We start from the raw sequence: 13,978 nt of genomic DNA, 5'->3' as shown, positions 1-13,978 counted from the left end.
GATTGTTACTGCCTTCATTATGAGGGGTGTCTCCTAAACTTAATTAAATCACCTAGCAGTAGTGCAACTAAGAGAGATGTCACCTTGCTGATGAAGTTATTTGAGACTACTTCTGATCCTTTCATTGTAAGAGGTCTCTTCTAAGCTGAATAAAACTGTGTTGCAGTATTTAGAAAAATAAGTCAGATTCTACTGTGGTGATTGTTGAAGATTATTTCTAACCCTCCTCACCATATAGGGTCTTTCCCAAGTGGAATAAAACTTTTTTTTATTTTTTTCTTTATGCAAGGAGGAAGGAATCAAAGGCCAGAAACCTACAAGGCTGTTCCCTCCAAGCAAAGAAACAAACAAAACAAGATAACAGGCAATAGCCACAAAAAATTTAAAAGATGTCATTTTGTTGAGGGGTTAATGGAACCTGTTTCTGCCCTTCATCCATGGACTATACTCTAAGCTGAATACAGTCATCTGGCAGTGGCTAGAGAGTATGATAAACATCATCATGTTGAAGTGGTTTATGCTATCTGACCTAATGTGCTTGGAGGATACTGTCTGTAAAATTATGCTTGATACTACAAAACTGACTAGTAAAATGTACAGAGGCATATTATCTTGATATATTAACCGTTTGGCTCTGGTGGACGGTTTCTGAGTTGAATGAAATCTAGTATTATCTGCACTAAAGTATGTATTTCATAATTCAGCCAAAGGGTTTCTGTGAGATGAATCAAGTCACGTCATGCAAATTAAAATATAAATAAAGTATGCATGTTGGCACAATAGGGTTGACACCTTTCCAGATGGCTATGATTAAAACACATGAGCTGTATTATTATACCTAAGACTGTAAAAAGGAAAGCAAATCCTCAGTTTTTTACATCATTAAGGAAGCATATAATGGAAAAATAAAAACTTAAACCTTTCTTCCTTGTTGCTAATGCTGCTGTCTGAAGTGGAAAGCAGTCTAACTTATTCACAGGTGTTTTAAAACTAACCACCATAAACTAGGGGCTTGTTTATTGTTTCTAATAATACAGCAGTAAGACACAACAAGCCCAAAGGAATGATGCTTTCCTTTTACCTAATGATCTAAGAGTATGGATGCTGCATGCCATAGGATACTGTGATGTTTTCCAGTTTTCTCACATCTGGACTGTACCTCTACCTCTCTGTTTTCAGCCTTAATAACAAATATTCCTAGACAGACAGGAGGCTATGTTTCCTTTTTGGTTAGCCTTAGTCTTAGTAAACTAGTAAGTTATGTGATTTCATTCCACTAGTTAAATAATTACTTGTATTGTATTGTATATATCATTTAAAGCTGGTAGTCTAGTATGTTCTGTTAAAGTGGGTGATATTTACAGACAAGAAATATGAAATAAAGGTACAGCAAGTCCTTGTTATATGTTGACTTTTCTGTTCCTTTTTACAAGTAATTGCACAGTAATTTACAGAATATTGCCTATTAAAGATGACTGCTGTCTATAAAGGTGATTTGCCAGCTTCCCCCAGTTTACAATGCCAGTTGTAGGGGAAAAAAATATGATATTTAGGAACACATCCCAAGCATATAATGAGGATTTACTGTAATTTTCAAACCAGAAATATGAACTGAAGACAATAACATTTATGCAGTGGAGTATCAGACTAATCACCACTGAAGATATTGTTGGCTAATAAGATACTGTATGTGGTAGGTGGTGGCGACCATCATCCACTCACTTGATGTAGTGCTGCCTACTTCCTTAGCTTTTATCATTCTTTTTCTGTGCCTGCCCTCCTTTCTTCCTATTTCTCCTATCTTTCCTGTCACTTCTTATGCCTTTTCTTTCCTTTACAGGTGGCTTTATATTGAGTGACAAGCCAAATGGTTTCCTGTAAGCCAAGAAACCATTTACAATGCTGGGTGGTAACCATATAACCAAACCATACCTGCTCCCTACGTGTCAACAAGTGGGTTGGTGGAGGGTTGGTGCCCCTCCCTGTAAAACAACTAATTCAGTGCCAAATGGCCACCCTTTACGGGATTATGGTGTCTGGCAATAGATAGATAGATAGATATTGGGTACCATCTTGAATTTTTAAAATGCAAAAATGACAGACACAAAGATTGTCAACCTACAAAACTGTCCCCTTCAAAGAAAGCTGAACAGTAAGCCAGAATCAAGGCTCTACAAATAGCCAGTTTTGAGAAGGAAAGAACAGAGAGAATGAAATCTTGTGGTGGTAATGTGATTCCTGAATATTAATTTGCAAGGTGAACATTTGTTAATAATATCCAGAATTATTTTTAGCTGCAAACAAGTAAAACTATATAATTACCGTCTTATAAAACCCTTATCAGTGATTATTGGATATGAATAGTCAGGGTTATATTCATCATATACTCAAAGCAGATCAAGTTTTTAAGGGTTCATTAATGGACACCAGTACAGTCAATCCTCCTTTTACACGGTATCGTACGACACAAATTTGTACTTACATGGTCAACTATTTTGTGACCAAAAAATTTATACAGCAGTCATAAACAGACATACCGTGGCGAGTTGTTGGGTGTCAGAGCTCAGGCGGCTCGCCAAAAGTCAAATGTCGGGCGTGATGATGTCAGCACTCTAGGGAAGCAAAGTCTGTCATCAACTTCTGGAAGTCATTCAACATCAAAAACAGAGTGGATACCATTGCTGATGCCTGGAATGAGCTGACGCAGGCCACGGTGCATCATGCCTAGCGCAACATTTTGCAAGGTTTGCCAGGCCACAGGCCTGACTTAAAGACTGAGCCACTGAGTGTTGGTGTAGTGGCTGACAACGCAGTGGAGGCAACAAGGAGAGTCACTGGCATGGAACAACTCAGCACTGCTGACATACAGGAGCTTCTTGCCCCAGACCCCACCCTGGACACAGAGGAACTGTTAGACCAGCTGCAGGAAGAAAGTGAAGAAGAGGAAGAGCCAGAGGAAAGGCCACCAGGATGTACAACGACAAGCACGCTGAGAGAAACTGTGGAATTGTACAAGAGACTCACCTTTGTTGTCACCAACCAAGACACAGATAAGGACCGAGCCTAGCAAACTGCTGCATTAATGGCCAGTGATGTTAGGCAGTACACAGAGATGTTTAGGGAGAGAGTGTATGCTTGGCAACAGAAGTGGATCAGACTTTCTTCAAGTTCACTAGGAAGCTTCATAACAACCATCCTCTGGTGACGATTCAAACCCAGAAGACAGTGCTGAACCTGATGAAAAGGTTATGTCCATCATTTCCTCCATGGACTTTGAAGAGTTTAACTCTGATGACGAAGGGGACCAGCCAACCACATCTCAACAGTGACTACAGAGAACAGGGTCTGGGGGCGCTGAGGAGGGCGAGTGTGGCCAGCAGAGCCAGTCAGGTTAGTGACCTAAACTTTTTTTTTTTATTAATGTCTAGAAACCTTTCTTATGTATTTTTAATAACGTCCTGCATATGAGTACCAGAGCAAATGTCAGTAGGGTGTTTTCTGGGGAATTTGGGTGGGATGTGAGGTGAAAAGAGTGACTTTGGAAGATGTCCAGTCTAGGTTAGCCCTTTTATAATGGAAACATATGGAACGCATAACGCGGAAAAGTATAGTGCAACATGTTGTCAGTCTATAGTAGCCGTGTTATAGGAGGGACGACTGTACAATAAAAGTCCTGTCACTCGGCATCTGATCTTACGGTATTTCTGGTCTTTCAGCGGTTGTCATAAGTAGTCCCATTATGAAAGTTCTCTGCTCTTCCGGCACATATGCTGAGCTGATTGGCCAATATGGTGCTGTTGGCACTAGATCTAGCGCTTTTCATGATAATTTAGCGCTTTTCATAATAATTAACGCCAGTAAATATTAGATTTTCTTCTGTATCTAGCGTGTTTTGAAATCCAATATAGTGCAAAAGTTTAAACAGTTCACCTATAGCTTAGCGTGTTTCTGAAGATTTGTGCTTGCCAACACTGCATGTGCCATCAGCCATTATGACTCATGAGTTTTGTGAGCAGGAGCTTTTGAAAGTTTGGTAACTTTGTTGTGCTATTTTAGGCCATCCCCTCATTCTTGTGTTGTGCTATGGCCTCTGCTAGTGGAAAGCCTACTGGTGTTTTGAAAAAATGCACCCATAAGGTGCTGACTATCATCAAGAAGGTTGAAATATTGAAAAAATTGGAGGTGGGTGTTCCTACGAAGATGATAATGGAAGACTTTGGTGTGAGGTTTTCCACTATATACAACCTTAAGAAACAGAAGGCCGATTTAGTGCTTAGGGTTGACCAATAATACTCGGTAGACACTGTGATTGCACAGAGGTGACTGACCACGATAGCTAGAAACTTTTGGCAGATTTTCCTGGTCATTCGGCAGTTTCTGCTCTTTCGGCACCTGCTTGGTCCCGAAGGTGCTGAATGAGAGGACTTTTACTGTAGTTAGTTTTGCAACAAAGTATGTCTTCTCCATTAAGCCGTAACCATGCCTTGCTGTATCTCTTGTTTTCATAGGATGTATGGGAGCTTATAAAAGCTGGTATTATTTTATCTGTTTGAAAATGTTATCCTTATGGAGAAGAGTGAATATATGAAATGCACACATCCATCATCCACTTACAGTGGAATTTGGAATTTCGACAGGCATAGATGCCTAAAAATCACCGCAAAAATCAAATAATCGAAATTTAAACTGAACTTCTTACGGGAAAATTTAGTTTTGGTGGGGGCCCTCAAAACCTAACTACATAAAATCATGATTTTTTTGCCCACACTCCCTGTAAACTGTAGGAACTATAATTGTGGTTAAATAACTGTAGTTCTGCATTGTATTGCCCTACTGTCAGCAAGTGTATATTGCCTTGTCAGCAAGTGTATACTTGGTGTGTTTCTGCCCTTTCCTGTATTGCCATTTCTCCTTCGGCTGCGTCCATGTTTTGACGGGGAATTATCTGACGGTGAATTGTCTTGGAACCATATCTTCGTATGCTTCACATATGAATAAACAAAGTTGATTTTCATTTTCTTCTTGACATACTGTACATCACATATTAGGTTAGGCTCATACTTTTTCTTATAATTTTCCATCACTTCTAGCATTTTGGTTTGCATCAAAAATATTATCTTTGCTTGTTTTGGTTGTAGTCTGGCCCTGAGAGCATCAAAAAATGCGATTTTGCATCGAAAAGTGAGGTAGGTGAACCACTCCAAAATGCATCAAAATTCGAATCGTCGAATTCTAAACTGTCGAAATTCGAAATTCCACTGTACTTGATGTAGTGTTGCCCATTTCTTCCTTCCCTTTTCTCATTCTAGCTCTGTGTCTGCCTTTCTTTCTTTCTCTTGCTCCCATCATTCCTGTCACATTTCATTCTTCTTTTTGTCACTTCAGGTGGCTCTGCACTGAGTGACAAGTTTAATGGTTTCATGTAATTCAGGAAATCATTTACAACACCGGCTGGTAACCATGTAACCAAATTGCAAGGTGAAGTGTAGCCTGCAACGGCATCCCTGCGAATTGGGTGGAGATGCAAGTATGGCATCCACCCAGGAACCATACCTCCACACCTTCCCCAGGAGCTGTCAGCTGCAAAGGAACATTGATTCACTGCACAGGATGGCCATAAAGGGGCAGTTGCTTGTCTGTAGTTGATGGGTCTGCTTGTCCAGACAGACTGGGGGGAATCAATAACAATATTCCCTGTACATCATAAAAGGAGAAAGAAAAATAGATGAGAACAGGATTCTGAATCCCTCCTCCCTCCTGACATTGGCATCCAGACTTGTGAAAGCTGCCTTGTAGGTTCTGTAACACAGGAATGGAGAGATGGAAGTGGAACCTCCCTCTCTTCTAATTCATGTGCTGACGGAGATCAAAGAGACTGACTGTACATTTCCCTATCCTATCCCTTTTTGAGTGGATGCAGCACTTGGAAGATTATTTATATACAGTAAGACCTCACTATAATGGACTAATTGGGGCCCAAGCCATTTCGAAAAATGTGAAATTCCGATAAGAGTGACATCTGGATTTCCCCCTCATAACCTAGACTTTTTCCGATTTATCAGACATTAATCCAGATAGCACAAACGGTTTTTAAACTGCTTTGACTACCATTGCTGTACTGTACTGTGTTATAACTTCACTACATTAATCAAATGGCTTAATATATATAATAATAGGCTACTGTACTGTACACTGATAAATATGTCTTTTATTTACCTTATCGCAGTGAACTTAGCTGAAGTGGTCAGGCAGTCCGGACTGCTTCTAACTTTCCGATATATAGGAATTTAGTCCAGTAGCTCCTCGATTCCGATAAAAGCGAATTCAGGTCTATTGAAGTCCATTATATCGAGCTTTTACCGTATATATACAGTAAATATATATATATATATATATATATATATATATATATATATATATATATACACTATCTATCTATCTATCTATCTATAGCCCGACGCCCTAATCCCGCAAAGAGTGGCCGCAGACAAAACGCCTCCAAGTCACTCTGTCACCCACCATTTGACTCCCCTCCCCCCAACTCACCCCCCCCTCCCTCATATACCTCTCAACTCCATCCCTCCACCTCATCCTCGGTCTACCCCTCCCTCTCCCTCCCTCCACCTCACCTACATACACCCTCTTAGTCAGTCTTTCATTCTCCATTCTCTCCACATGTCCAAACCACCTCAGTGTATTTCTCCTAATCTTTTCAACCACATCCACATCTACCCCACAACGTTCCTTCACTTCTTCATTCGTCAACCTGTCCCTCCACGTTACTCCACATGCTCCTCTCAAGTAATTCATTTCCACTGCTCTCACTCTTGACTTGTTCCCCTCTTGCAATGTCCACGCCTCGCTTCCATACGTCAGGGTAGGGATCACAATACCATCATGCAGTGACTTCTTAACTTCCATACTCACCTCCCTATTTCTCATCACTGCTTTCAGTGTACCAACAACCTTTCTTCCCTGCTGTACCCTTTCACGTACTTCATCCCCCAAAGTTCCATCCTTACTCATCACACTACCCAAGTACTTGAATGCACTCACATTCTCCATATCCTCACCATCCAACCTCACTGCACACTCTGTGACTTCATTCCTCTCAAACACCATAACTTTACTTTTGTTTACATTAACTTTCAGCTTCCTCCTCCTACACACTGTCCCAAATTCATTCACCAAACCTTGCAACTCCCATTCATCTTCACTCAACAATACTGTATCATCAGCAAATTGACTTGGGACCTACACACACAAAATTGCTGTGGGAGAGTTGTCTGTCTTTGCTTTATGTTTCCACCTCTACCAAGTGAATTTGGGGGGCAAGAAGTAACTGGCAACTCCTCTGGTGTTGGCGGGAGGTGGTGAAACATTCAGCACGTCAGTGCTTACCCAGGAGCAAAAGTGTGAATATATGTTCCCGTAGCTCCGAGCTTGCACCTCGCTCTTTTTTTGTATGCATTACTGTTTGCCCTATTATTTTCCTAGAGTTGAGTTGTCATGCCTGGAAAGTACTGCTCAAGGGATGCAAGGGTTTGTATCATTGCATGGAGGCAGGATAATGTCCCTATCAACACGATTTGTAAATGTACTGGACGCGCAAAGTCGACCGTCATGAAGATTCTTGCTGCAGCGCGCAGGCTTCCACCTGATGTCATACCAGAGCATGGAAGGAAGAGGACAACTTCTATAGGTAAAGATACGCTTCTGAAGAGGAAAGTAATCAAGAATCCTCGACTGACAGCAGCAGAATCAAAGAGAATGCATCCCCAGCTGTTACAAGATGTCTCAATTCGAACTATCCAACACCTCTTAAAGAAGGAGCTGGGTTTGCCAAGCTTCACCGCAGCCAAGAAACCGCTTCTTACTGACCGCATGAAGGAGCAGTGTATTCAGTTTGCCAAGAAGTATGCACACTGGACATTCGATGAGTAGAGAGAAGTTACGTTTTCCGATGAAAGCACATTTCAAGTGTCCCAGGTGCGTTCTGCCAAGGTTTGTCGCCCTACCTCCCGTAGTCAATATGACCCTGCTTACACGGTGCCGACTGTTAAGCACGCACAGTCAGTAATGGTATGGGGGTGTTTCTCAGGTGAAATGGGAAGGGGAGGCCTCTACTTTCTTCCTAAGAACTTGGTGATGAATGGTGGCTGGTACATTCAAGTTCTGAAAGATCATTTGTTAAACTTTTTTGCCGTTCATGGGTGCGACTTTTTCATGCACGATTCAGCTCCATGTCACAAGTCAAGAAAGGTGACAAAATGGCTTCAGGATAATCCAATTGAGATCCTCGACTGGCCTGGCATCAGTCTGGATCTAAATCCAATAGAAAACTGCTGGGCAAAGATGAAGAAAATCATGGCAGAGAAGACATCCAATCTGGACAACCTCAAGACAGAACTGACAAATGTTTGGTGCAAAGAAATGTCCTTAGATTACTTGAGAGATCTAAGTGATTCCATGCCAAAACACATCCAACTGGTCATGAAAAACAAGGGAAACATGATTTCATATTAATGAACGGCATTTCATGAACAAACATTGTGATATACAGTACTATGAGTTCATTGTTTTTTAATACCTCGTGGGGGGAGGTCATAAGTCAATTTGCAGTAGCTGTATATATATATATATATAGATAGATAGATAGATAGATAGATATATGGATGTATGGTAGATGCTTTAGTCATCCACAAGCACTTAAATCAATGAGGACCATTCATTTTTGTATTGTCATGGGTGCTGAGGATGAGGATATGTAAGTGTTTGCTCTTTACATTAAAGCATCTGATTTATTTACATTTGCACCATTCTCTGGCAGTCAGTGTGTTTAGTTACTTTTGGTCTGTTTCATTTTAATGTTTAATTTTCTACCTGTTATCCTGTCTTCATATAACAGTATTTATTACATTATATTTAGACATAAACATATTAGAGCAGTATTTAAGTAGACTGATGTTACTGTAAAAAAAAATTCAAAATATTTTACAGGATAATTATAATTGTTATATTACATGGGCATTTTACTATGGTTCCCAAGAAATGGAACAAAATGATAGATTTTAGTGTAAGACCCTTCATCTTTCTGGCTCAAATGGGCTAGTGCCTGCAAAAGCTATGTATCCACATTGTTCCTTGATTAAGTTCTGGCAGAAAAGGAAATCTTTCTGATGTTGTACCAGTATCAGCCAGGCACTTAAAAATTTCATGAGTGAACCTCCCCACGTAAATTATGTCTCCCTCTACTAGAGCCAAATAATCAAAGCATGCATCTTTTGTCTTGACCATTATTCCAAAATTTGCCTCTGAACAGACAAAGAAAGTGAAAAAGGGCAGCAAGCAAAAAAGGCTGGAGGTCTGAAAAGGAGTCACTAGATCCTTTAAGCTGCTAAATAGTGGGTCTATACTAAAACCTGCCAATTTAATAGCCTCAAAGGATCTAGTACCTGTGAAAGCTGAGTGTCAATTAAGTTCATCACCCAAGGATGTACAGTACTCCAAACCCATCCAGGTAAAGAACAGTGATTAGTAGTTCTGCACAAAACAGTCAACAGTTCAAGTGGCTGAGATTGCATCAATAAAATTTATTTTTCTCTTATAAAAGGTTCCAAGAAAGACAAGGAATACTTGTGCCATTACCAATTAGGTAAAACGCTGGAGTTCATACCCATCTGGCCTGAGCTAACAAAATTTACAAAATGGAATTTGGTGGATTCACTACAGAATTACAAGATGCCTTAACAATCCTAACGAAGTTGGTCAGATTCTAGTGCAACATAGAATGATCATTAATGCTGTGCTGTAAAACCAACAGAAAATATTGCCTGATGCCCAAAAGCCTTGAATGATTAGCCTGTGCTGATAACTGAGTGACAAATTGTAAAGATGCTCATTTACATGCAACATGGGACCTGGGGCTGAAACAGGGTCAACTAGGTCTATAACAGAACTCTGAAATCTGACCTGTGGGGCAGGAATGTTTAGCGTACAACCAGATCCCAAGGACGGTATCGAGGGATAGTTGGCTTTTGTTGGTAAAACTTATATTGTCTGGATGAGGCACAAAAGGGTGATAGACTGAGATGGAGAGATAGGTCAAAATATGCCAAGGTTTAAAGCAGAAGGATTCTGATTAATTCTTGCTCGCAAAACCCAAGGGAACTATAGTATAGTGAGGTCAGTCCTGCCTTGTGCTAAACATGACAGATTTTTAATCTAGTCATCACCTTCAGTTCTGATAAAAAACACTTTGTGACAGTTTATAATTCTTAGCTCTCTCCCCCCCCCAAAATAAGGCTTTCCAATTCAACTCAAACAACATTCTGGTAAAAGAAAGTAAATGTTGGAGGATGGTCTCTGTCAATTTGAATGGAGAGGTGAGCAGATATTATGCAACAAGTGCATTGGTCACCCTGGGACTCACACTGTCCCATGAAACCATCCAAGGGTGAGTAAAGAAATGAGCGTGGTGAGCATTTTAATGGGTGTGACAGGCTAGAAACTTGACTGGCAATGTGGCTGGGACAGGAAAGTATACCCCCTGAAAGTAATGCAGGATGAGTGGCTTGAGTGCAGTAATAGTTTATTTCAAAATTGGACTGAAAGTGTCAGTAAAGAAATGGGTGAGATGAGCTGGTGTTAAGTGAATTATGTCTGTATAGCTGTTCACGAGTATGTCTGCTTGTTCTTTGCAGGAATGAATGTACTGTATTGGGTGATGGAGATGTTGGCAGAGTGGGTCTTGGTGATGCATGTTTGTAACTTAATTATACTATTAAGCATTTTTTTTTTTTTAGCTGAGAGGCGTCAGTGGAGTAACTAAGAATTGTTTGTTACAAAGGCCTTCCAGTTTTCTGTGTTCTTTATTCTAATGCTGATGATCTCATTGTTTATTTCTTGGAGCCTTGTAATGGTGTTTTGTGTGTGTGTGTGTGGGGTGGGGGGGGAAGTTGCATTTAAATCCGTCACACTATGAAGCAGGCAATCTATGGTGTAGAGTTTTGGTTGCAATGTACAGTATTCTGTCGCCTCATGGAATGTGGAGTTTGCCTGCATAAAACGTGATGTTGTCAAACTTTGTAATGCCACCATAGGTAAATCAAACATACAATACTGACTTTACTCCCAATTATATTTACATATCTACAAACATCACAGACTTCATTGGTCCTGTAATCACACTATTTACCACTTTAATCCAAAGATGTATTTTATAGTCTCTTATTACCACCACTACATTATTCATTCAGCTTTGGAGAAGCTGGATATTGCCTTCATTAACCCCTTCACTTAGAAAGACCATTAAAGCACATGTAGTACAGTGCAACGTACATGTATTTCGATAATGCAAACCCCTTCATTCCCACGGTACTTTTTAAATATTTTGCTAACTCCTGATAAATTATAATTAGCTTCAGGCTGTGATGGGTGCAGAGGGCTATGTTAAACCCTGTCACTGACAGTTTCTCCAGAGTCTAACAATATCATCTGCAAGTAGCCAAAATAAAAATCTGATCACCTGATTCAAGGGATTAACCTCATTGAAGGAGTAGGGTGCTAATTAATTAACATAATATTCTCACCCATCACTGCACACTGACTTGATTTGTGCATATCATCAGTTCACTTTGTTACAGAAGCAAGTGAACCAAAATCATGAAAATATATCTGAGAGATGCATGTATGCGTGAACTACACACCTATTCACTGCTCATCATGATGCAACTTCAGCAATTCTCCCACAATACTTTCTTCATTACTATCATTCTAACCCAAATTTAAATGGGAGGGTAGAATCCAAAAATTTGAAAAGGAAATCATGAGACTAGAAATAAGAAACAGATTGCCCTGTGAAATTAGTCATTTATAAACTCATTTATCAGTGACTTTTGGGACTGCAATGATGCATTACAATTATCATAATATGTTCACAGATCAAATATTCAATGGGGTGGCTATGCCACAGCTTTCCATTTATCCTGTCATAATTATTTTCCTCCTTCCAGCCACTGTCACCTCTTTTACACCCACTGTTCCACACATCTCCTGAGGTACAGGTTAATCACTACCTCATTACTCAGACACTGTTCCTCAAATGCGGTAGTGAACAATTGCATTTTACTGACTTTTCACCTGCAGCAAACCGTGAGGAAAGTTTTGACCTGATCCAAAACTTCTATGGTGTCATCACATGCAATACATGTGAATGCATAACAGTTAAGCCACACAGTGCACAGCATCATTCTGCATTGCTGTTAAAAGATAAAAAATCTATAAAAAAGTAAACATCACCGTCATCCTAACCCAATATAACACTTCAAAGGAATCAGCAAGACACACATACAGAATAAGGAGAAACATACCGAAGAAGCTATCACCACAATGCCCAGTAAAACAATACGGTTTAATATAAACATATTTTACCTCCCATGAAGTTAATGGAAGAATAACAACCATGGAGTTATATTACCATTGCAACATGATGTAGCATGTTAAAAATGGCAACAACCATACAGTAACAATGCCATTATGACTCTCAACATAACACAGAACTAATGAAATGACTCCTGTGAACAGATCACAACAGGAGAGAGAATCTGTTTGAAATATAACAGCTGATCAAAAAATGCTGTACTCCTGTTGAAGAGCATCAGGTCCCAAAGTTAGGGTGCCACAGTCCAGATCATTTAAGGTAGAAAACCAACCTACTGTATTATATATTTATGATAGAGAAACCTTGGTGGTAGGTGGCGGCGCTCACCATCCACTCACTCGATGTAGTGCTGCACTTGGGAAATTGCCCCTTCCTCTTCCTTCCCCTTTCTTTTTTCCCTTCATTCTTTCCTCTTCCTTCTGTCTACGGGTGACTCTACACTGAGTAACAAGCCAAATGGTTTCCTGTACACTAGGACAACACTTACTTTGTTGGGTGGTAACCATATAACCAAACTATGGCGCCTGGTGGTATAGTGGGTAATTAAGGCGCTCCAATTGGATTGGCCTGCGCAGCTTTATATCCAAGGGGTGGTTGGGGTTGACTGCTCAAGTAATGCCACTCAGAGATGAGTGAGGCTGGTCACTCTCATCTTAAATGTCATGACCAACTTGCCAAGCCCCTGGCTCCTACACTCCTCATGGGGCAACACAGGATTAGATGATGGATGGATGGATGGATGAAAAACCTCCAGTCATCTCTTAACCACTACATCAATAGGATAATTAGGTACTTTTCCAGCTTACGAACAGCTTTTAGTGGTGAAGCTGATGAAGGCTGTATTTAACCTCTTTGGTTAGGTGGTGGCAACCATCATCCACTCACTTGATGGAGTGCTGCCTACTTCTTCCTTAGCCTTTATCATTCTTTTTCTGTGCCTGCCGTCCTCTCTTCCTATTTCTCCCATCTTTCCTGTCACTTCTTATTGCTTTTCTTTCCATTACAGGTGGCTTTACACTGAGTGACAAGCCAAATGGTTTCCTGTAAGCCAAGAAACCATTTACAACGCTGGGTGGTAACCATATAACCAAACCATACGTGCTACCTACGTGTCAACAAGTGCATTGGTGGAGGGTTAGTGCCCCTCCCCGTAAAACAAATAACTCACAGCCAAATGGCTACCGGTTATGGGATTATGGTGTCTGGCAATAGATAAATAGGTTCACAGAGTCTCCCTACAGCTGAATAAAATCACTTTGTAGCACAAAAATTAAATCCAGATCATGTAAAAAAAAAAAAAAAAAAATATTGGTAGGTGGAGAGGTATATGAATGAGGGAGGAAGGAACTAGAGAGAGGACAGTCTGATGGCTGAGGACAGAACTATAAACCATACTCTTCTGCATCATTCATTGAAATAAAATAATATGGAATCAGCATCAGCCTGTATTTTTAGTTGCTAGTACATAGAATTACTAGATATACCAACAATTAACAATACCCCTCAGCTCCAACATTACTAAAAAAAAGTGTGTGT

Source organism: Coenobita brevimanus, chromosome 6 (genome assembly GCF_032717465.1).
Source record: "Coenobita brevimanus isolate Jiangsu-jjx chromosome 6, ASM3271746v2, whole genome shotgun sequence".
NCBI classification, from domain to species: Eukaryota; Metazoa; Arthropoda; class Malacostraca; order Decapoda; family Coenobitidae; genus Coenobita; species Coenobita brevimanus.
This window is presented reverse-complemented; position numbering follows the sequence as displayed.